Below are 26,490 nucleotides of genomic sequence, written 5' to 3' on the forward strand. Positions count from 1 at the left end.
ACAGAGCACTGTTTGTCAGAGAATCATGGGATGGAATACGAATGTACCAGGATTTGTAGACCAGACATCCAAATAGTTGGACAGTGTTGTTAGAGAAGCCATCCGAACTCGCACCAGGGATAATTTTATCAATTGGGACAGTGGCTATGATCACAGCAAGTATTGGGACCCAGTGCTGGGTCTAACTGAGAAGAGATTCATCAAACATAATGAGCTGGTGACCAGGGGGGACATTGAAAATACATCAGCACTACAACAGATGCTGACACAAGTGTCCTCGCGATGGCCCACATGCATCCTCACATGTAGACCGTAGAGGGAGGGCTTTTGGTGTGAGGAGGGGATGTAAGTCAGCTGTGTGCCCTCAGGACCTCAGTTCGTCAAAGCATCTAACTGTGGCGACATGCCTGACTGGCAGTATACCTGTAGATTGTTTGATCAACAAATACGCTGGGAGAACTGGAGGAATCACATCGTATAGTAATGTAATTTACCCATAACAACCCAGCTCATAAGATTGTGTGATATCAGCCTCAACATAATTATTCTTGTGAGTGGCTCTTATATACTCTGAAGTCATTCATTAATGGCTACTTTCATTACATTTCTTTGTTGGGTAACTACATATACTGCTGCTTTCCAAAATCCATTAATTTCTTTATTCAAACTCCTGTACCAGAATTCTTCCCTGTAAATATTACTGACGTGGTGTACTTTTAGCTCAGTTGCTTCTCTTCCCTGCCATATATCTGAAATATCTTGTACTGTAATTGCTGTGCTGTAGATATCATCACATGAAATAACACTAAGGAATTTAAAACTCCAATTAATAGCTACTTCATTCAATGCAGAAAATTGATAGAGACACATATCATGCTTCATTCATTCATTCACCAATTTTGCATAACTTATTTCCACAAATAATTTTGATTTTAAAGTTTTAATTGTTTTAAAATTTTTGCAGGAAGAGTGCCAACAGACTACCTAAGGATTGGCAGTTAAATTTGGAGGGCTGTCTGGAGAACTTCACAAAATTGTTTTGGTGAAACTGTGTAGGCGCATTATTCATTTACCTTTCCTTCAAACTGAACTGTATGTGTTTTTGCAGTGTTAATGTGTCACAAATTCTGGAAACATGCCAATGTATCGGAGATAATTATAAACTCTGAAATAATATTTTATTAAATGTAAGCATTTAGAATCTAACATTGGAAAGTTCAGGATGGAATGCATTGCGTCACAGACAGTGCCCGGAGGCAGTAACCATGTGTATATGTGAGTTGTGTGAAAGTATGAGAGTTCTACATCTGAGGAAGACTTTTGTCTCACAGCTTAAATATTTCTAGTATTCATTTTCATTGTGCCTGTCTTTGACTCAACACCTTCTCTCTGCATTTAGCATCTAAGCCACACGATTGCACTGTAAGATGTCAGTGAAAGGAACAGTTTCACATAGGAGCCTGTAATTATATTTACACCTTTATTACAATTTTTGTCTGCATCATACCTTTAATTTATTTAATTCTAGTTACATAATATGACCTGCATACAGCTGTTAAGATATAACTTGAAGACACTTATGAATACAGTTTCAAATTATAGCAGTACCATCTGTTATCATTGATTTGCAATGTGTGTGGGAGTGTTTTGACCTGAGACTATGTATTGTGAACTTACTTTGTGTTGTATTTTAATGATATTTGTGTGCTAAAACATGTTATATATCTGAAGTTAAATTAGTTAAATGCAAAATCTAGAAGGAAGAAATGAGTGAACTAAAAATGCTGCATAAATGGTGAACTTATTTGTAATACATGAATCTCCTATACTTCATTGTGCTTGATGTACAAATTGTGATATAATTGTAAATATTTGTATAAAAATTAATGATAATTTTTTATATTATGCAATACTGTAATTTTGAGAAGATTTTGTAGTTCCTGTTATGAAACATGTGCAACTGTCTGATTTGTTTAGGAGGATAGTATAAATCTCCAGTAGTTGATAATTTATAGAAATAGACAGAATCAAGGTCCACCATAAAATGGACATCAGTTCATAATTCAATGTGTCAGGTGAAACCTAAACTGACAGTAATATGAAAGACAAGCCAATTATAGTAGCAACTGCATTATCATGTTTAAACTGATTCTTTTCTTCAGATATTATAGAAGAATGTGTGATTAAAGTGGAAGCGTTATGGTACAGTAACAACAAAGTAGTTACCAGTAAACCTTTCCAATGACAGCCTAGATTAACTGTTAGGTTTCCCATGTCTTTCGTAACTGGCTACCATGTTGCATTGACCATCAGCTGAACTGCGTACAAAGTGCAATTTTCAGAAAAAAATTAAATATCCATGCTTAAATTTTTACCAAGCAGAATTTACTCAACAAGTTGTGGCAGCTGAAATGGGTCATATGGCCTAAAATTCCATGAAACAGGAAAAGAAGAAGAAAATGAATTGACTAATACATTCAAAGAACTGAATTATTGTGAAAGTAATTACAATCTTTTCAGGTTAAAAGTTCAATTTTCATCAATATATGCTCTGCTTTGTATCTGCAATGCCCAAAGTATCTTATTCATCTTTAGTGTGGAAATCAAAGCCCATCGCAGTACAGGTACTGTATATTAAATACAATTACTCTGTTCGGTGGCCTGACTGTTTACTTGTACTGTAAAGTCTATTAAGTCTAAGAATTCAAAACTTTGTAAGAACATGTTAAAATATATTATCAAAATCAAACAATCAAATATTGATCACTTACAATTCTGTTCAGTTTCACTTACTTCCTTTATTATATTTTTTATAGAGTATAACATTGAGAGGTTCACATGGCAACTTGGACTGAACACACTATGTTTATGTCTAGCAAATTGCATCTGTCAGCATTATACTTTCACACTATTCCATATTACCATTAAGTAGTCTGTAGTACTGTGATCTTAGATGGGTGGTCCATGAGAAACTGACAGGTGCAGTATTCATTTTTGTGGTGACCTAATTACGGAAAAGCATAATGCTGCCACAAATTAGCTCTCTCCGGCATCCATTTGCATTTTTGATTGACCATTGTCTTTTTCCCTACTGAATTATAATGTGTTATTTCTTCTTTCACACTACATTTGCAATCATTACTTGTCAAAAATGATTCTTTAGTGTCCAAAATACATTTTTGAGCCACTCATCTATAATCATTAAGACTGTTGATGAGAAATTTTCTGTTGTTCACATGTAATTTAAATATGAAGACCCTCTTTGCTATCTAAAGCCAATATCAATCAATTTCCATTTGCTTTATTAAATTTTTGTTTTGCCTTTACTCTCTCTCTCTCTCTAGCTTTTAATATCCCTGTCTTCCACTGTTGTTTCCTGTGTCATTTTGATGGGTCTGATTGAAATCTACACAATGAACTTGCATTTTCGATTAGAGACTGATAACTTTTATATGTATTTTTCTTATTATACAATCACATGGCAAATGCCAGACAGTATTTTAAATAATTATCTAAAATAAATAAGAGCTTAAAAAGTTATTACTGCTACACACTTATCTGAAAATATGCATAGCTTTCAAATAATTAATAATCTTCTTTACAATTTCTACCACATTAACATAAGTTAAATGTCAGTGAAACAATCTGAAAGTAAGTTGTCATCTGTGCTAAAGAACTGGCAAGTTAAATCGTTTATTGAACAAGGGCTCTTTTACCCATCTCTTTGTCTGGCAAGATAATAATGCAGCACAATGCCAAACAGTTTCTGGAACCATGGAAAAATAACATTTCTTTGTGAATTGACAATTTTGTGTAAGAACCAATGCATCCTTTTTATTGTAACCTGTTAATGGGAGGCCATACACATTAGTAAAATCAACATATCAAACAATGGAAAATCCAGGATGAAATAATGACAATATTATGAAAAGGATAGATTGCTGCTCAGCATACAGAGGAGACTTGATGTGTAGATAAGCACTACAAAAAGACTGCTATAAATGTGAGCTTTTGGCCAAAAGGCCTTTTTCTGAAGTAGGCAGTGGTCTTGTATCTGTGAGTTGTGTTTGAGTGAATGTGTGTATTTTCTGCTTTAGAACAAGTCCTTTTAGCCAAAAGCACATATATTTAGCAGTCTTTCTTCTGTGCCTGTCTCAACATGTCCTGTATATGGCAAGAAGCAAACTATCCTTTGCATAATATTGTGGTTAAAATTGACATATGCTTTGTTAAGGATTTTTAACATGTTGCAGCCCTGTTAGCAGCTGTGATAAATTAATACGTCAATGATCCGCCTCAATTGCGAAAAGTTACTGGTCTTTACCCAGGTTTCAGCTAGAGTAATCTAGCCTTCTTCAGAAGCATAAAAAACTAATACATGCCAGAATATGGTACAATCAAACATAAAAAGCTAAAGTATCTTGGTACCATGTCAAGCTACATTACTTAGCTGAGGAACAGCCCCGGCTCCTCTTCATGGAAAGTGGTCGGTTAGCTGCGGATGCTGCGTTGAGTTCCAACCTGAGTAAAGACCAGTAACTTTTCGCAACAGAGGCGCATTTTTGACATATTATATGTTCTGTTACTAAACTTGTTCACAGGTGAAATGTGCCTTCCATTCCGTTCTGGTCTCTTAGAGTAATTTTATAGTTTGGAGCTACAGCATAAGTGAACAACAATAGTACTTCATTGTGTGCTAAATTTATAAAGGTTATTGCATTGGTTGTATTACTGATGTGCTGTAAGAACAGACTAGTGATGTTAATTGCATCTGAATGTAACTGAAGTATACAACATCTGTCTCCAGAGTACAGGAAAGGGTTTAGACCTTTTTTAATTGTGAATTATCTGTGATATACCCATATGCTGTTCTGTTTAAACAAGAGCTCAGACAAATTTTGCACATTATATATCGGCAAATCTGGCAGAAGCCTGCACTGTGTCCATTAGTACGAGTTTTCAAAATAGGGAAGCCAGACGTAATATCCATTCTTCACAGCCAGCTGTGTGCTATCTTCCTATTACGTTTTTCATATAGCTAACATTACACACACTTGTAAATTAAAGTAGTTGCAAAGCTTGCATTTTGCTCCTACAGTGATAATGAACAATATGTGAAAAAATGGGTTATGGAATTAGTTCTGTATCTGTATTGTGTGGGGGTGTGTTTGGCCCCAGCCACAGAGTGCACCTTCCTTCATTTAATACACTGGAATAAGTATTGTACCAGTGTCTTCCTCATCTCCCTGTCTTCAGCTTTTCTTCTGGCGACCAAATTCAGGGATATTTTTGTGTTTTGTGATAGCTTTCATGGCAGTTTGATTGTTAAGTTGTACGGAATAATCTCTGTCAAGTAACATTCTGCTACTAACCCACATTGTAATTAGAGAAGAGGATATTATTTTGAGATAAATTTGAATGATATTTGTCAGAAATAGAAATTCTATAAATATCTGCACAGAAATACCCACTCCAAGAGTGTGATTATAGCAGAAAATGCATTGGAATGCTAGTTATTAGTTACATAAAAATTATAGACTATGACTGTATTCTTTGAAAGTAGGGTTTGTGGGCAGAACAATATAAAAAAGAATTTTTTTAGTAATAAGAAAAGAAGAAAATACAATAATCATGATTTCTTTTGTGACAGTGACATGATTTCCCACCTCCATTTACTTGCATTTAAGCTTTGCTCTTTAAAATTTTGCTTGTTGTTTGTATCTCAGTATCTTTAAAATAATGACAGTGGTATGCTAATTAAGTGATGAGATCACCCAGACTTGCTCTTCTTTTCACCCATGTAGTAGCTTTGCTGAAATGAACTTAATGAATTTCTTCAAACCTTCTTGTCATGATAATAAAAAGAACGCAAATAGATATTAAGAAATTATAGGGTCACCATGGCGATGCTTTTATTACAAAAATTGTAATATTTCCTGTATGGTTGTGTAGAAACCCATTTCATCATCATCAACTTGCAGTTGAAGAAGTGGTGATGTATTGTTTCTGTTTTGATGCAAAATGTACAGTTCTTCAAAATTGTAGTGTTTGGCTGTAGTGGAAGATCAAATTGACAGATAAAAATATCTATGTACTGAAGTTTAAACTATATTTGTTTTACCTTGAACAAGATTTTGCTTGTTTGAGTTCTTTAGTGTGGTACTATTTTTCCAGAAGGCTGAGATATTGTAATTTGTTTCATGTACCTGGTGATTATGATGTTTAATGATTTGAAAGCTAATGTTTGCATCTATCCTTCCATTGTCTGATCTGTTATTTCTAACAGCTGTTTAGTAATTTTGTAATCTTGTAACAAAGTTCAACCCAAGATATCTATAAATTTAATGTACAGTATTTATATTTTCATATAGTCAGACATATTTAAAATATTGTTTCTATTTATAGCACCATAAAGTACACTCTTATATAAGATTCCTGGAAAACAATATTTTGTAATATGAATGTACATTATATACCAACAGGTTTGAAAATAATAGGTAATGCAGTTATTATTTTTCATGAATGTGTTAATGCAGTAGATAAGTGCATTCCATACATATATTTTATCTGAAATTTTATAAATATCATAAATAAATTTTCTCATACTTTGTGATTTATACTTTCATCTTCATCAGATTCTATCAGCCATGTTGCAGAAAAATAAAACTTATGTTTTATATCTGTGTTGATACTTAATTCCTGAGGTGCAAATGGTGTAACAACGTAAAGCTTGGATTGCAGTTTTATGTTAGTTTATTCACTGTGATGAACATTTATACCAAGTTAAAACTGTATGCCTTATTAGAACCAAATTCCAGATTTAATGTGCCTCTACCTTTGTTTTTCATTTCCTCAGCTCCTTATCAGATTTTCTCACGACTGTATGAGATTAGTATTTCTGAGATAGAGAGTAATTTGTAGAGAGTGGCTTTTCTAAATCCTTAGGAGGATGAATATGTAGAGAATATTATTACTACAAACGATAGTCAGTTTCAATTATCACTTAAAGTTATATATTTAATTTTTTGTTTGTTTGCAGGTACATTTCTGCAGTCCTGGTAAACAACGAAATTGCCAAGTACTGCAATACACTGTTAGAAGAGCCAAAAGAAAATGACACATCATATCTCCACATCATCAATGGAGTGCCCTAATTTTTTTTTCTTCTAACTGTGCGCTACAATACTGCAGAGCAAGGTTTTCAGTGTTTATCAGTACTGCAGATATGTATCTGCATGGAAAAAAATACATAACTTTATTTATTTATTTATTTATTTATTTATTGAGGTGATAATGAAAATTTAACACGTATGCACTGCATGTTCCCTATATAATGTCAGTCGGAACAGCAACCAACACAATCAGAAAAAAAAAGTTGGCTCTAGTCTGTAGTCACAACTTTTTATTTTGCGTACTGCCTTTTGGTTTTGGTACCAAGTACCACCCTCAGCCCACCCACTGGATCACTGTGTTTGAAACGATAGTTAAGAACCAGTGCCCAAATGTACTAAGTGACATTTTTTGCTAAGATCAAACAATGGAAAATCCGGGATGGAATGTAACAATATTATGAGAAGGAAAGTTGCTACTCACCATATAGCGGAGATGCTGAGTCACAGATAGGCACAACAAAAAGATTTTGATACAGCTTTCGGCCAATGGCATTTGTCAACAATAGACACACATACGCACTCACACCCATGCAAATGCAACTCATACACATGAATGCAGTCTCAGGCAACTTAAACCACACTGCAAGCAGCAGTGCCAGTGCATGATGGGAGTGGCGACTGGGTGGGGGAAGGGAGGAGGCTGGGATGGGGTGGGGGAGGGATAGTATGGTGAGGATGGAGGACAGTGAAGTGCTGCAGGTTCCCCCACCTCTCCCCTACCTGCCGCCCAATGTACGTACTGCAGCACTTAATACATTCACTTCACCTATGTGAAATAGCAAAACTGCAAATTAAGTAAAATGCGCTCTTTTGAAATAAGTGATTTTTTCATTCAGACAAAATCGGAATTTTGGAAACATTATAAGTGTGGTATCTCAGTTTTTAGGAGCTGCCTTTACACCATAGGTCATTTTATGTATGCCAGTTACTTTAAATATTCTTTTTCTCTTCAAACAAAATTTTAGTAGCTTGACAGAAATCTTTAAAATGCTAAATCTACTGGTTTATGAAATCTTATTACATTTACACGTACTGAAACAGTCTACCTAACTTCCAATTGTTAATATTTGCGTAATCTTTGAGTTTTCATTACCATACTCTCGTAAATTTGAACTACCAAATTTCTTTCGAAATATCATATTAAAAATGAACAAAACATATTACAGAAAATGCTTCAAGTATATTCATGAAGACAAATAATTAACTTTTGAAACATTTGACAAGCATGTAAAGTTTATTTAGCAAATGTCATGATAGTACAATTTGTTAAATTTTAACAGAAATTTCGAAAAATTGTTACAAATGTTTAGCTCACAGTTTCAAGCAGTTAGTTGGGTGTCCCACAGGAGTCCATTGCAGCATAATTTTCCAGAATTTTCCCAAATACACAAAATACAGAACCCATTTCATAAAACCACGCTGTAAATTTTTTCTGTTTATACTACTATGGTGTTTCATTGATCACCGTTGAAATTTATGGAGCACTTATAACTCAATGTCGTTCTGTGTTAAATCACTGCACTGACACACTTATTTGGCAAGAAGCACTAACATTTTCTGGCTAAAACTGTTGGTCCTAGGTGACATGTCTGCATTGCTTGATGGTTGCAGCCATAATTTGTGCTTATTCCAACAGCATCTGTGGTTGCTGACTGGTCATCAGGCACTTCATCTGGGTAGGTGTGCTCAGAATTCCCCATGTTCCCATCATCAAGACAAGTATGGATACATGAAACAAAGACATATTTTAGAACCAACATAACAATAATAAATTACATTTCCCATACACTGGATTGTTTCTTCAAACTAACTCTACTGGTTCTGCCCAAGTGGCTAAACTTTTAATTAACTACTACCTTCATGAATCAGCAAATTCTTTTCAAATAATTATTATTACATAATTCTAAAGAATTGTGACAGTCTATTAATTTTATTAATTCTTGAGAATTATCCTCTTTTAATTACTTAATTGACTGACTCTAAATTATTTGGGTTTACATTGTTGGTCTACCTATATTTCATGAAGGGTTGCTATGTTTACCAATTTCGCAGTCATGACATATCTCTGCTTACATCATGCCAGCCACATCACGTAATCATCTGCCTTTGCTATTTCAGCTGCCAGAGGTGCTGTGCACGTGTCATTAGCCTCTCACTGCCTGTGAAATCCCTTTAATGGCGTTGCTGATACCACGATACCCCAGCATACTACGTCCTCTTGAGGTTCATTCTTCGGCTGCCTTTCATTTAGAAACACATAAACTGGATGTATGTTATTTCAAAATACTTAGAACTACTTTCTCTCTCAGCAGTTTAATAGAATTACTATTTATAATGCATTTCATGGCCATGTCTATGTCTTTCGCAATGTATATTCTTTATTATCTTACTAGGGAGATATTCTGACTCGTAACTGATATTCAGGCACATCAGAGTTTGCAGGCTTCCCTTAAATTACCACAGAATCTGTTAACATTAACTATATTGTATATCTCCCTTACTACACGAGTCTCTGGATGTGCTACTTCCACTACATTAGGGTGTGGCACCCTGCTAACTACATACGGTCCTTCAAAAATTTATCTGCCAATAACCAGCAGCAAGATTCAGACTAAATAACTTACTAGCACCCTCAAATTTTTGCAATAATTCCTCTAAACTTTCTGGTCTATCATTCTCAAATCTGTTTGGTAACGTAAACTAGTGGTTTACAGTACTCACTGGCTGATCTCTCTATAATCTGTAAAGACAACATCATCTGAATTTCTCTATCTATGGCCTCCATTTTTGATGCTGATGTTACATGTGGTCTCAACTTGAAAGATTTATGTGGTGTAACTTTAAATTCATAAGGTTCTTCCTTTATCGATCCTGATCTATCAGAAAATACTTTATATTTTAACAACACATTTTCTAGCTCTCTTATTCCCCCTGAATCAGTAACATCAATATTTTTTACTTTATTTCATTTACTATCCCTGACCCAACATCACTCTGACTCTGATTCCCTTTTCTCTGTGGAATACCTTCCTCTTTATCTACTTCCCACTGAAAATACTCATGCATTAATTTTAGGTAGTATCCTGCACTTTCCCTTTGGGACTAACCATGTTACCACATTTAATTTCTCTCTGAGTACTGTTTATCATAAGGGTCATACTACACTTCCTTAAATCCATAACTGCTGCGTGATCCACCAACAAATTTGTCCATATTATCAGTCTGATACAAAGATTTGGGACCACCATAGCACTTACCTCCAATAAAATTCCTTTAACATTTGCCTCTAATGGCACTTGATTCTTTATTTTGTGACTCTTTCCTCCTATTGCACCTATAACTATGACCCCTTGTAATGGAAATACTGGTACCTAACTTGCCCCCTGTTATTTGATCATAGAGCCCCTCTGTTACAGCACACAACTCGCTACCTGTATCAGTAACAGAAATTGCTTTAATCCCATTAATTTCCACATCTGCGACCAGTTGGTATTCCTCTTTATTATCTATTTCATCATCTTCAAAAAGAACTGCCCAGGATTTACGTTTATCAACCTTTTCATAGTCAACGGTCTGTCACTTATCTGAGGTTGTGTTTGGACCTCGCACAAACTCATTTATAGTTTTCCCTTTTCTTGTCATCCCTTCGTGGTTTCTTCTGTCCTGTCATCATTACATCTGTCATTTTGTTCTTAATATCACCTGTTACTGTGATTACCATTGCCTCCTCAGTTACAACCTCCTTTACCACATCTGCTGAACTGATTGCCATGCTCTTATCATCTCTCCCATTCTGATTTCTGTTACTTCCCCTATGCTCATTATGGTTTCTGTTTTGTTCCCTCCAATTACCACTTTCTCTCAATAGCCAATTTACTCCTCTCCAGCCATTACTGGGTGTTTCCTCCCTTGAAATTGCATCCAGCTTGTCTAAAACTTGTAAAATATCTTCTGTTTTCTTTTTTTTTTTACATCCCTGTTAATTTTTCCTGGGCACTCACTGTTAGTTTGAACAATACTACAGCAATAAGGTCTTCTTAACTAAATGGGTTGTCTAAATATAAGGTCATCTCACATAAACATTGAAAATAAACTTCATAGTTATCATACCCAATACCTAAGAAATTTCTTCCCTGGAAGATGCTGTTTGTAACGTTGCATTGAGTACTATTAGACCAGTACTTGTCTAAGAATTTTTTAATTAATTCAGTATATGTTTGACATGATAAGCCAGTTCTCATTCCTCATCAAAGGCAATCTCATTCCATTCTATTTGTAACATATCCAATTTTCCTCCTCTTGTCCCATTTTTCTGGTAATGGACCTTGGAACTGTTTCACAAAAGCTTTAGGATGAAATTTCCCTGTTGTTGAAAAATTATGTAAAGTACAAACTTTTAAATGGTGGTTTTCATTTGTATTGTTTCCACTATTATTTACAGCAATAATATCTTTTAATTTTAAATCTAATTTCTTTTCAACCCTTTCAGGAAAGATATCAGTGCATCTGTTAGTAAAATCACTGACCTCTTTTTGAATACTAGCTACATTGTGAATATCTCTGTAGTATTTATTTCTACCAAAGATGTTCTGTTCGATAAAGCTGTCTCTGTTTTGTCTACTTTTTCATTTAGATTGAAGACTGAAAACGGTAATGTGTCAATCTCCTTACCAAAAGAGTGAGCTAAAATTTCAAGATTCTGCTGTGATGCACTACAGATACTTCCCCAATGGTGACTCATTCTTACAAATGTTGAGCCACTGCCTGCTGTTTCTTGATCATATTCTCAATGTTTTCATTTACCACTTATAAATTTTGGTTAGTAACCATTTATCCAAGCTGGATATTTCTGTTAATTTCTTTCATAATTTTTATCAACTATTTTTAAGTGTCTCTAGCACTTTATTCTCTTATTAATTTCTTTGGTTATATTCTTCTAGTTTCCATAGTGGTTTCTTCTGTTTTATTGTTTGTCATTTCTAGTTTTTGGTTTAGTTGTTTAGTTTCAATATCACTTTCTGGGAAGGTGTTTTTTGTGCAAATAATTTTTACATTTGATGCCATTATGATGCATTTATTTAAGAGACACTGTAAAATGAACTTGTTCACACTGATTGTAAGCTACCAGTAACTGTTAATGATATGAGAGCATGGTCTACAGCATGACTAACTTGAGTGTACTATCTGTTTAGTTCGTATAAGATCATACATCTTCGGTTATGCCAAAGTTTTTTATTTATTAATATCAATGTTACCTGGCATTGTAAAATTGCTGAAATATAGTATTTATGACCCATATATTCCTTCCAATGTCTAAGTAGCAGAAGACAAATTTTGTCAGCAAATATTTATTAGATATCCATTAAGGAATGCCAGTCGCCATCACAAAATCAAATTAGTTGCCCTCTTTCTTACCCTCTACCTGTGGCCACTGCATTACATTTTCACGAGATGTATGTTTCTGCTCATGCCTTCACAACACAACTAGTGGCACCACAGAAGGGGGTGTCCATGAACAATTTGTTGCAATGACATCCCATATGCACTCACTTCAAGGAGACACATGACAAAAGGGCTACAATTTTGACTCTTTCAGAGAAGAGTCAAGAATCATATGTTGGGGATACAGGTTCAGCAATGACCACAGCAAGAAATGTGTTGACTGAAAATTATCAGCACAGTAGTGTTTCACAAGCTGCAGAGGTGAATGACAACCTTCTATGCAAGTTTCAACCGTTCCACTACTTTTACAGGCATTTCCAATATAAAATTCACAGTTCTGGGTACTGATACCATCGTAAAGAAATGAATAATCAAAATTTTCAACACAAAATGCGATTGTCTCACATTTATGGATGGGTTTGAGAATGTAAGCTTCAAGGAATTGTGTTTCGAAGATGTGAGGGCTTTCGTAAACTTCTGGTGCAAATTGTCAGATAGATTGCAGAGAACTGGTTTCACACATACTTCCAGGACGGCTCAAGATACTTGTGTTAGGTTAGGTTAGTGTTGTTTAACGTCCCGTCGACAACGAGGTCATTAGAGACGGAGCGCAAGCTCGGGTTAGTGAAGGATGGAGAAGGAAATCGGCCATGCCCTTTCAAAGGAACCATCCCGGCATTTGCCTGAAACGATTTAGGGAAATCACGGAAAACCTAAATCAGGATGGCTGGAGATGGGATTGAACCGTCGTCCTCCCGAATGCGAGTCCAGTGTGCTAACCACTGCGCCACCTCGCTCGGTCAAGATACTTGTGTGTGAAGAAAAAATTATTAGGAACCATATTCCTGGTGGACATTGGATCAAACATCAGGATGCTTCCACGGCACAGTTTGAAAGTTGAGAATACTTCTAATACACACTTACTGATGGCTGCTGACAACTCACATACTCAAACTTGTGGTAGGAAGTGTCTGGAGCAGTACTTCAGTGTGAACAAGAAATTTCAGCGAAGCTTCATAGGAGCTGATATCACAGAACCTATCACTGGGTCTGATTTCCTACATTACTTTCTATTGGCTGCTGATCTCTACAGTGGGAGGCTCCTGTCATTGGCAGAGATAGATTCAGTGCACCTCAGCCTTCCTTTTGATTGTATTCTACAGCAATTTCTGGAGATCACATCTGCAGATAAGGTAAGATGTACATACAAACATGATACAATGCATTATATTGCATTATATACAGCTATCGTCCAGAGCAACAGTTGTTGCTAAGCCTCTCTGACTATCTCGAGAAATTTTTGGCAGCACAGGAGAACACAAATAGCCAAATTCAGTCAGGTATAATGGCACCCTCCAATGGTCAGCAGACCTCGCCATCTATATATGGTTTTGAGAAAAACAATATGTGGCATTTTTGCCGTGACTACAGACAGGACCGACGAGAGGCGGGGCGATGGGGTGGGGGGAGGGGAGGGTTGTGCATCCAAATTCCCTGAGACCTGGGTGGCCCCAAGTCTCTCAAGGGTTCAGATCCCACAGGGTTTAAGTTGGCAAATAAAAGAGTAAAGTCATATGGCATGAATGGCTTGGAGGCCCCAAAGAGCATGTTCAGCCAACCTCCTCTCAAAGTGCACCACTGGGGCCACTGAGCTTATCATCCCCATCCCCATCCCCATCAAGAGCGTTACATCCCTGCACTTCAGGAGATACTGAAGAGAGGTTTGGTATGTAAACCAGGTCATTGGTGCAAAGTCTGGTGATCAGAAACTCAATTCACCTCCCCCTGCTGCTAGGATTTGAACTAACTTACCTACAGGTTGAGCACCACCATACAGGTGTGTATTAGCGACCTCAGCCACATTGGTGGGTAGTTCACGACCCTGACTGCTATTGTAAAATAAAGTTTGTATCATATAATAAATAAAAGAACATTACCCCAGCACCAGCATAACCAATCTTCCTTTCTATTTCATCTCTCCAGTTTTATGAGCCATATAGGCCATTTGCATACAGCTCTATTTCGTGTTTAATCTTGAATGCACTATATTTTCTTTAGATATCATGCACTAAAACCACCATGTGATGGAGTCAAAAAAGCACTTTCTTTAAATGTTGTTGTAAATCCTACCAAAACATTTCCCCAACAAATATTCACAGCAGCAGCTGTGAAACGTCATTACAGTTGGTAGATCTGCCAACAAAATTCAGAAGTAAGGTATCTATGCTCCTATGGAGATTTATGCTAAAAACATGCTTACAAAAAATTTTTGGATTCAAGAGTAAACACAAAACAAAATATTTCTACTGTAAAAAGTTGTCCTGGAATGTCAGTGAAAGTAAAGAAATGAAATGACATCATAGTGGTACATTGACCATGGTGGTGCTCGAAGTGAAGAGGTAGTGTTCTTCTTTTGTTCATCTGTAGAACAGCCTAGTAGGACTTTAATCTTGAGAATATCCAACTAACATTGGAGTTCTCATGTTACTCAATGTGAAATTATTTTTTGGTTGAAGAGACTCGACGTTTAGAGCACAGCTTGGAAAATTGCGGATCCAAATAATGGAAATTTTCTCGGCATATTAGAACTCTTGAGTCACTATGATCAAGTTCTTTCGAAACACATTAGCATGGTGAGAGACTTAAAAGAATCTGGAAAGCATTTACTTGTGCATTACTGCCATGTGATATGCAGAGAATGAATTTCTCTCCAGTTGTGCCCATTGTGTCAGGTATGCCATCTTGTAACCAAGACAAAATGAGAAGCATTATTCAATTATTGTTGCTGCAACCCCTGATTCAAATCATATTCACAACATTCATCCTGCATTGTATTTACTTCAATAAGAAAATTGATAAATGTGAAATAAATGAACAGTTTTTGAGAATTCATACAGGGTGTTTAAAAAATGACCGGTATATTTGAAACGGCAATAAAAACTAAATGAGCAGCGATAGAAATACACCGTTTGCAATATGCTTGGGACAACAGTACATTTTCAGGCAGACAAACCGGTCGTTTTTGAAACACCCTGTAGATTATAATGAGAGAAAAAGAATTGCTATTGCACATTTAATTTGATCAATACTTGTGAAAAATTCAATTCCTACTGGTACTAGTGGATGCTGCGGACAAGTTAAGATAGCAGAAGTAATATTAGAAGGTCCTATATAAAGGAGCTCAGACATGTGCTTGCCATAGCCTTATATAGTCTGCGAGCAGCTGAGAGTTGGCATGAAGCAGATACTTTATTTTAAGAGAGTCGACTTTTTTTACAACCTGTTCAGTAGCAGTCCACAATTCCAGACAATTCTGAAAGAGGGTGTTGGAGGATCCTTATATTTCATGTCTAATACATTGGAATGCTCGAGTTGACGGTGCAGTATCAACTGCATCTCACTTGGATAAGCTCGCCATTGCTGTCGAAACTCTCAGTAAGTTAAATTTGTCAGCTGAAACATGTTCTGAAGTATGGGTGTTCTGGATTATGTGAGGTGTTCAGATGTTTAATCACAGCATCTATTTATCAAAAGTTGTTGGCACCAGTCGACTTGAGGAGCAAATTACTACAAACAAGAAACACTACCATCATTGTTAAAGTAAGACACTATGAGAGCTTATTCAGTGACTTAAAATATCTTTGCAAAAACTGGAACACCATTCCACCTGATCTAATGTTGTTGCCAGTGCAATTAATATCAATCCTGAATTTCAGGAGGAGCACACTAAGAAGAGGAGATCATTTCCTGATGAAACCAGTAACAGATTTATTCAAGATAAATGTATTTTATGTTATAACTGATGATCTAATGCCTAACTTGAAAACCCAATATGAAACAGAGAAGATTTTAGATGAAACATTGCCAGAAAGAAAGGTTCGCAAAGCACCATTGACAGTGTTACAGGCAAGTAGGTTACAATAAGCTACCTGCTACACGACTAATGGCTGATTATATGACAGTGCACTGATGTCTACTTACTGAAATGTGTGGAACACCAGGGAATGAGTGGGGACAGGACACTCCTTATCGCATTATTACTGGCACCAGGCATTTTTTTATAGTACAAATTAGTATAATATTTTGTTTGAAAGTAGGGTGAAAGCAAATTCAACTAACTTAGAAAACAAACTAAATGAAGCGTACATAATTCATTATTGAGTAGCATCTGAAGCTGAGCTTCTAAGTTTTACAACTGTATTAGATTTCTCATTTGCCATGTAGGTCATGGTTCAGTTATCATCCAGTTCCCTAGCTGTGGTGGTCTTGGGTTCCTGATAACTGTCTTCACTTCTTTTCAAATAAGTTTATCACTGTTCTTTCAGTCTATACCATGAAAATGTCATGGCACTAGTGTTCTTTCTCAATATATTTAACCTTTGCAAACTCCTTCATGATTCATCTGATTGTGATGTTTGTTCTTTCAAAGTTGCAGTGGGAAACTGGAGATATGGGTAATAACTATTTTTTGTTTTACTAAATTCCAAATAATTTTGATTGTAAAAATAATTATACAAAATATAACATAATAGCTACCACTGGTTTTCTGAAATAACAGAGGGCATGAAATTAAGCATTTTTCCTAATATAACAGCATCCAGTAATGTATTGTTTTGAACTTCCTCTGGAATGTAATAAAAGTGCTGGAAGTACTTCACTGCAAAACGAGCATGAAGTTTAGAGCATTATCTTAACAAGGGCACACTAAGCAGGTGTGCTACTGTTTTCTTTCTCTGAAGTTATTATAATGAAATACAATGAAAATTGCAGATATACAGAGTCAGCCAGGAAAATGTATACACACTTTAATGAACGAAAAGTATTACTTATGCATTTATTTCACATTTAATAATTGATCACACATGTTGTACAACCTTCAGTTTAGCACATGGTTACTTTAAATGTTGACCATTGGCGGCTACACACATAACAGAACTATAAGTGGTCGCTGCAACTACGCCAGTCAATGTTACAGTGGAGATTGCTGCACATGTCTCCGTAAACTCCTGACAAAGTTCCTCCACCGTGTGTGGCTTATGTCGATATATGTTATCTTTCACAGTTTCCCACAAGTAAAAGTCCATAGGTGTTAGATATTGTAACCATGGAGGGAACTCAAAGGGCCCTCTTTGCCAATCCAATACCCTGGAAAATTGTCATCCCGGAAAGCGTGTATGGCTATGTGGTAGTTTGGTGGCACCCCATCCTGTTCATAGAAAACCTCTTCTTTAGCTCCATACAGTTCATGTACACCTGGCAAAACTGATGTGCGTAAAATTTCCAGGTACACTTCTCCAATGACAGTAGCATCAAAGAAAAAGGGCCCTACTAACCCCCTAGATGACAGTCGACACCACACATGAACCCCTGGTAGATAGACTGCTTTATCCACATAAACACATGGATTTTTGCCCAGTACACACTGTTCTGCCAATTCACGGTTCCGTGCCTTGTCACTCCATACTACCTTCATCACAAATTGTTCGTCATCAGTTACCATTTGCTGATACCATTCACAAAATTACATTCGGCAATCAGGATCGTCATCATTAATCATGTGCAGTAATCATGGAATGTAAACTTTCCACTTTGCAGCTTTCACAATTCTTCATGTACTTGTACCACTACCCCCCATTTCAAGTGCACATTGCGTAGCAGACTTCTGTGGAGAATTAATAAATGTTTCCAAAACGAGAGCCAACGATGCAGGACTTGTATCTGTATGCTGTCTTCCTGATCTTCCTTTTATGAATATCGCAAATTGTTCCATGCAATTAAAACTTGTAGAAATAGAATTTTGCTGTCTCAAAAATGGTTCAAATGGCTCTGAGCACTGGTAACTGTGGAGGGAACTCAATGGTATTATCAAACTTGAAAAACCACTTCACATTACATTTTTGTTGCCTGAATCTCAAACATGCTCCAATGTCAAGTGTGCTCCAGCCATCTTGTTTCCTCAATACCGAGATGTCTGAAAGTACTAACATCTGTTGAGCCAAAGACCATACTACAACACACTTGTAGCTCAAATTGAAAGTCAGTGTCGATATCTTGATAGAGCCTGACAAAGAGTGTAAACATTTTTCTGGCGGACTCTGTATTTATAAATGTTATTTAAATTTGTAGATTGTGCAGTCTACTCTAATTTCCACTGAAAACATGTGTGGCAACCATAAATGTGAATGCAGAAAATGTGCTTGGAAAAACATTACCTACTAGAGGCAGCAAACTGAATTTCAGTGTCAGTTCTGTAATTAGGAAGCCTGCCTTTCCCCGCTGTTGCAGAAAAACAGCGTTACTTATTTTAATATCCAAAACTAAATGAACAAATTTCACAGAAGATATACTGTGTCCAGTAGTAACAAAATAACTTATGTAGTTACTTTTCTCTGTGATAAGAAAAACAGCTGAAGCAAAAGCATCTAAAATCAGAGTGATGAGCACTGACATTTAGAGATGACGAAGCATTAGCAGACACTGTATTGTTGATAACTAATGTTTACATTCTTGTCCTCTTCAACATTAGAAAATTAGGAACTCTAATGTTCACATGTTCTGCAACACAGGATAAGTTAATAGTGGCTCGATGATATACACATCCTCTGATTCATCCTAAAGTGCCACGAACAACTGTCAACTCGCTTGAATTCTGCCAGTGTTATCCTGTGCAATATATAGTACCATATCACAAACTAGCTGAAAAATGCATCTGTCCAACAAATCAAAGGCAAATATGTTCCTCTTTAAAAAAATGACAGAAAAGTTGGGAATAAGCTGCTTCAATCTTCATTCCGCCTTCCTCACCGAACATTCTGGCAAGCATGTGAACATATTCCCATTCTTTTAACACATAATATTCTAAATCCTTTTACCCAGTCTCTCTTTGTAGTAGGAAATGGAAATGTCGTGTGGCTAGGGCCTCCCGTTGGGTAGACCGTTCGCCTCGTGCAGGTCTTTCGATTTGGTATCACTTCGGCGACCTGCGCGTCGATGGGGATGAAATGATGATGGTTAGGACAAGACAACACAACACCCAGTCCCTGAGCGAAGAAAATTTCCGACCCAGTCGGGAATCAAACCCGGGCCCTTAGGATTGACAGTCTGTCACGCTGACCACTCAGCTACCGGGGCGGACTCTTTGTAGTGAAGCCGTTATACACAGCACCTGCCTTTCACTGTCACTGTCTATGTCTCTCCCAGTGTCTCATGTTTCTCCCATTCATTTACAATAAATCCCACTGCCGCTGTCTCCTCCCTCACTCACACTCTCTCCTTTTGTCTTTCTTTGCCGCTGCCAGTGTCTCCACAATACCTCCGACAACTCAAAAGTTGTGTGGCATCCAAGCTATTTTTTCCCATATACCCACATGTTTGAAATTTTGGTCCAAAATGTGCCCTTTCCTGTGCCTAAGTGTTAAACATTCGCTGGTCTGGGACAGTCCAGACCCCATCCCTCCCTGCCCCCCCCCCCTCCACCCCCAGCCAGTGTATGGTGTTCAATCGTCTCTCTTCTTCGTCTACACGGTCTCTTCTTTCTTTTCCTCTCTCTGTGTCTCTCTGACCATCAATATCTCCTCTTTCTTTTCTTTTTAAAGAACTTTCCGCCATTTGACTGTTGATTGTTCGCTTATTTTACACAGTCATCATTTCGGCTTTGCAGCCTTTCTCAAGTTCATGTTCAAATGTTAAAATATGTCTAACCTATTGTGAGTTGTCAAGGTCGAAAAAACATATTTCTGGTTTATGAGTTGTCGTATTGCAGGATGTGAAAACAGATCGCAGATGCATAATATTGCTGAGATTGTGCACAGTGAAAATCCACAACTGGTCTACAAGGCCAGAAATATGTTTCTTCGATGATGACGTGTCACTATTGGATAAGACATATTTTAACATTTCAACATGCACTTTAGAATAGTTTTAAAGCAGCTCCCTTTGTTGTGTAAAATAAATGAACAACTAACAGTCAAAGGACGGAAATTTATTTCAAAAAATTCTATATGGCTCTGGTCCCCAAAAAAGAAAAGATCGTTAACATCCCCTCTGGGCGCGTATGGCCCCAGTTGGTTTTTGCGCCCTAAAGCAGAACAACTACTCTCTTTGGCGCCCACTACTATCGTCTTAATCCATCTCTCTTTTTCTCTTTCTCTCCCACTGGCATTGTCTCCTCTTCCTTCTAGTATCACTGTCCGCCTGCTTAGCTGAGTGGTAGTGTGCTTGCCTCCAATGCAGTGGGCCCGCGTTCTATTCCCGGCCTGGTTGGAGATTTTCTCCGCTCGTGAGATGGGTGTTCTGTCGCCCTCATCATCATTTCATTCTCATCACGGGCACCCAAGACGCCCAATTGTGGCGTCGACTGCACTAAGACTGCCGGCCGCGGTGGTCTAGCGGTTCTGGCGCTGCAGTCCGGAACCGCGTGACTGCTACGGTCGCAGGTTCGAATCCTGCCTCGGGCATGGGTGTGTGTGATGTCCTTAGGTTAGTTAGGTTTAAGTAGTTCTAAGTTCTAGGGGACTTATGACCTAAGATGTTGAGTCCCATAGTGCTCAGAGCCATTTTTTGAGCACTAAGACTTTCACTCGGCGGCCGAACTTCCCCGGATGGGGCCTCCCGGCCATCAATGCCATACGATCATTTCACTTCATTTTTACTGTCACTGTCTCTCTTGTACTTGCTATTCTCTTTCAGCACAAAGAAAGCACAAATATGTTCACACGACAAACTTTTTTGTGAGGTATGCGGAATGAGGCCTGAGGCACTGGTTCTCCAATTTTCTGTCAGACCTTTTCCTCTGATTCACTTCTTTTGCTTGCTATAGCAGCATTTAAAGCTTATATATAACGAATCCTGAAGAACAGTGAAATTTTGACAGTTTGTGTAAATACTTCGATACGTTTATATACTTCGACACAAGTAAACAACAAATAAGTACAAGTAACATACGGTTAACACATAATCGTTTGTTTTATTTATTCTCAATACTTTGCTTATAAATTAGAATTCAAAAATGGTTCAAATGGCTCTGAGCACTATCGGACTTAACATCTTAGGTCATCAGTCCCCTAGAACTTAGAACTACTTAAACCTAACTAACCTAAGGACATCACACACAACCATGCCCGAGGCAGGTTTCGAACCTGAGACCGTAGCGGTCGCGCGGTTCCAGACTGTAGCGCCTAAACCGCTCGGCCACCCTGGCCGGCGATTAGAATTAATCAAAAATGTTCGCTTATGATTTGTGTCATAAAAGGGTAAATATGTCGTTAGAAATGTTTTGCCGAATTTCCAGTCTTTGCTGTTCTACATAATTTTTGGCTGTCATTCTCTTTCCAAGTATATTAAGACTATTTCTAGCCTATTTTTTGTTACTGCCGTACCACTTTGGGTATATTTTTGTAGGCAAGTGCATCGTAAAGTTTTATTGGTGAGAAATGCTGACTAAAAACATGGTTTGGTGACCTCAGACCCCGTCGACGAGCCTACAACTCTTACCATGGGCCCACAACGTCAGTTGAAATTACATTTATGCGTCAGCGCGGTTATTTTACTGCACACACACAACGACTTTAAGCCTCTTCGTTTTAGTAATGTGTAATGATTTTGATAAGAGTTTCGACATTCCCCGAAAGTATTATCTTAAGAACACATGATAAAATTTACAACGATCTGCCATGAATAGGAAAACGTCGTATGTTCGTACCCAAATAATCGTGGTTTTTGGGTGTTTCTCAGGAATCGCTCAACTCTAGACCACATCTAATACGAAGGAACCAACCGATTTGCTCAAGTTGCTGGGCTAGAGAAAGCGTGTAAGGTTTAAATTTTGACGCTGTGCTGTACAATAGCTGCAGTATGCCTGTTCTTCCGATGGGTGTACAAATGGTCGCTAGGTAGATGGCTATCAAAAACAGTTGGCCCCTTATTTCTGTGATCAATATAACCCCAAGTATGAACCCCTGAAAATTCGCAATTGCGCGCGTGCTATTTGAACATAGAAAGTGCACAAAGTGAATGGAGCGATTGCATTTGTGAAGATATGTTTAGTGTTTTATAATAAATTATACTTATTCAATATTCTATCTCAATGAGTATTTTTTGTGTATCCCCAGTACTCCCCTGAACTATGTTGTGTTTAAATCATGCCAAACTTATTTAAAATAACAATAAAGTTGGGTTGCTAAATTTGGAGATGGGGCTCAGTCGCATATCTTGCCTTGGGCCCAGGTCTGGCTCTCCTCTCAGCGGTCCTGACTACGAAGCTCTACACGCAAGGACAGTGCAGTATAGCTATTCCATTCCGCATTTGATGGACTTGAGCAAAATTGCGGAAGCTCAGGTATTTAGCGTCAATGATTGTGAGAAAGCTTACTCGCAAACACAGCCATCATTACCACATTTGGTCTGTTTGAATATTCTTACATGCTTTACGAACTGAAGAGCACAGCGCAAACTAGTCAATGATCATCCAACGGTCGCCCCCGGTAACTGAGTGGTAGCCGCCAGAGGGTGGGCTTACTGGTAGTTGGGAGCTCCAACGTCAGGCGCGTAATGGGGCCCCTTAGGGATATGGGAGCAGGAGAGGGGAAGACAACCAATGTGCACTCCGTGTGCATACCGGGGGGAGTCATTCCAGATGTGGAAAGGGTCCTTTCGGATGCCATGAAGGGTAGAGGGTGCACCCATCTGCAGGTGGTCGCTCATGTCGGCACCAATGATGCGTGTCGCTATGGATCGGAGGAAATCCTCTCTGGCTTCCGGCGGCTATCTGATTTGGTGAAGACTGCCAGTCTCGCTAGCGGGATGAAAGCAGAGCTCACCATCTGCAGTATCGTCGACAGGACTGACTGCAGACCTTTGGTACAGAGCCGAGTGGAGGGTCTGAATCAGAGGCTGAGACGGTTCTGCGACCGTGTGGGCTGCAGATTCCTCGACTTGCGCCATAGGGTGGTGGGGTTTCGGGTTCCGCTGGATAGGTCAGGAGTCCACTACACGCAGCAAGCGGCTACACGGGTAGCAGGGGTTGTGTGGCGTGGACTGGGCGGTTTTTTTTAGGTTAGATGGCCTCGGGCAAGTACAGAAAGGGTAGCAGCCTCAAAGGGTGCGGGGCAAAGTCACGACATGCGGGGACCAAGCAGCAATCAGTATTGTAATTGTAAACTGTCGAAGCTGCATTGGTAAAGTACCGGAACTTCAAGCGCTGATAGAAAGCACCGAAGCTGAACTCGTTATCGGTACAGAAAGCTGGCTGAAGCCAGAGATAAATTCTGCCGAAATTTTTACAAAGGCACAGACGGTGTTTAGAAAGGATAGATTGCATGCAACCGGTGGTGGCGTGTTTGTCGCTGTTAGTAATAGTTTATCCTCTAGTGCAGTAGAAGTGGATAGTTCCTGTGAATTATTATGGGTGGAGGTTACACTCAACAACCGAGCTAGGTTAATAGTTGGCTCCTTTTACCGACCTCCCGACTCAGCAGCATTAGCGGCAGAACAACTGAGAGAAAATTTGGAATACATTTCACATAAGTTTTCTCAGCATGTTATAGTCTTAGGTGGAGATTTCAATTTACCAGATATAGACTGGGACAATCAAATGTTTAGGACGGGTGGTAGGGACAGAGCATCGAGTGACATTATACTGAGTGCACTATCCGAAAATTACCTCGAGCAATTAAACAGAGAACCGACTCGTGGAGATAACATCTTGGACCTACTGATAACAAACAGACCCGAACTTTTCGACTCTGTAAGTGCAGAACAGGGAATCAGTGATCACAAGGCCGTTGCAGCATCCCTGAATATGGAAGTTAATAGGAATATAAAAAAGGGGAGGAAGGTTTATCTGTTTAGCAAGAGTAATAGAAGGCAGATTTCAGACTACCTAACAGATCAAAACGAAAATTTCTGTTCCGACACTGACAATGTTGAGTTTTTATGGAAAAAGTTCAAGGCAACCGTAAAATACGTTTTAGACATGTACGTGCCGAGTAAAACTGTGAGGGACGGGAAAAACCCATCGTGGTTCAACAACAAAGTTAGGAAACTACTGCGAAAGCAAAGAGAGCTTCACTCCAAGTGTAAACGCAGCCAAAACCTCTCAGACAAACAGAAGCTAAACGATGTCTAAGTTAGCGTAAGGAGGGCTACGCGTGAAGCGTTCAGTGAATTCGAAAGTAAAATTCTATGTTCCGACTTGACAGAAAATCCTTGGAAGTTCTGGTCTTACGTTAAATCAGTAAGTGGCTCGAAACAGCATATCCAGACACTCCGGGATGATGATGGCATTGAAACAGAGGATGACACGCGTAAAGCTGAAATACTAAACACCTTTTTCCAAAGCTGTTTCACAGAGGAAGACCGCATTGCAGTTCCTTATCTAAATCCTCGCACAAACGAAAAAATGGCTGACATCGAAATAAGTGTCCAAGGAATAGAAAAGCAACTGGAATCACTCAACGGAGGAAAGTCCACTGGACCTGACGGGATCCCAATTCGATTCTACACAGATACGCGAAAGAACTTGCCCCCCTCTAACAGCCGTGTACAGCAAGTCTCTAGAGGAACGGAAGGTTCCAAATGATTGGAAAAGAGCACAGGTAGTCCCAGTCTTCAAGAAGGGTCGTCGAGCAGATGCGCAAAACTATAGACCTATATCTCTGACGCCGATCTGTTGTAGAATTTTAGAACATGTTTTTTGCTTGCGTATCATGTCGTTTTTGGAAACCCAGAATGTACTCTGTAGGAATCAACATGGATTCCGGAAACAGCGATCGTGTGAGACCCAACTCGCTTTATTTGTTCATGAGACTCAGAAAATATTAGATACAGGCTCCCAGGTAGGTGCTATTTTCCTTGACTTCCGGAAGGCGTTCGATACAGTTCCGCACTGTCGCCTGATAAACAAAGTAAGAGCCTACGGAATATCAGACCAGCTGTGTGGCTGGATTGAAGAGTTTTTAGCAAACAGAACACAGCATGTTGTTATCAATGGAGAGACGTCTACAGACGTTAAAGTAACCTCTGGCGTGCCACAGGGGAGTGTTATGGGACCATTGCTTTTCACAATATATATAAATGACCTAGTAGATAGTGTCGGAAGTTCCATGCGGCTTTTCGCGGATGATGCTGTAGTATACAGAGAAGTTGCAGCATTAGAAAATTGTAGCGAAATGCAGGAAGATCTGCAGCGGATAGGCACTTGGTGCAGGGAGTGGCAACTGACCCTTAACATAGACAAATGTAATGTATTGCGAATACATAGAAAGAAGGATCCTTTATTGTATGATTATATGATAGCGGAACAAACACTGGTAGCAGTTACTTCTGTAAAATATCTGGGAGTATGCGTGCGGAATGATTTGAAGTGGAATGATGATATAAAATTAATTGTTGGTAAGGCTCGTACCAGGTTGATATTCATTGGGAGAGTTCTTAGAAAATGTAGTCCATCAACAAAGGAGGTGGCTTACAAAACACTCGTTCGACCTATACCGTACTTGAGTATTGCTCATCAGTGTGGGATCCGTACCAGATCGGGTTGACGGAGGAGATAGAGAAGATCCAAAGAAGAGCGGCGCGTTTCGTCACAGGGTTGTTTGGTAACCGTGATAGCGTTACGGAGATGTTTAGCAAACTCAAGTGGCAGACTATGCGAGAGAGGCGTTCTGCATCGCGGTGTAGCTTGCTCGCCAGGTTTCGAGAGGGTGCGTTGCTGGATGAGGTATCAAATATATTGCTTCCCCCTACTTATACCTCCCGAGGAGATCACGAATGTAAAATTAGAGAGATTAGAGCGCGTACGGAGTCTTTCAGACAGTCGTTCTTCCCGCGAACCATACGCGACTGGAACAGAAAAGGGAGGTAATGACCGTGGCACGTA

The 26,490-nt window shown here is 38.5% G+C and overlaps 1 protein-coding gene across 1 annotated transcript in view; it reads left to right on the forward strand.

The window, feature by feature from the left end:
- LOC126263538 (uncharacterized) overlaps window positions 1-1,754 on the forward strand; it is a 222,218-nt gene extending 220,464 nt beyond the window's left edge. The window contains exon 19 of the mRNA XM_049960661.1: window positions 965-1,754. The gene's annotated coding sequence lies outside the window, so the exon portion shown is untranslated. The remainder of the gene's footprint in view (window positions 1-964) is intronic.
- The last annotated feature ends 24,736 nt before the right edge of the window (window positions 1,755-26,490 follow it).

The sequence above is a fragment of the Schistocerca nitens genome, chromosome 1 (genome assembly GCF_023898315.1).
Source record: "Schistocerca nitens isolate TAMUIC-IGC-003100 chromosome 1, iqSchNite1.1, whole genome shotgun sequence".
NCBI classification, from domain to species: domain Eukaryota; kingdom Metazoa; phylum Arthropoda; class Insecta; order Orthoptera; family Acrididae; genus Schistocerca; species Schistocerca nitens.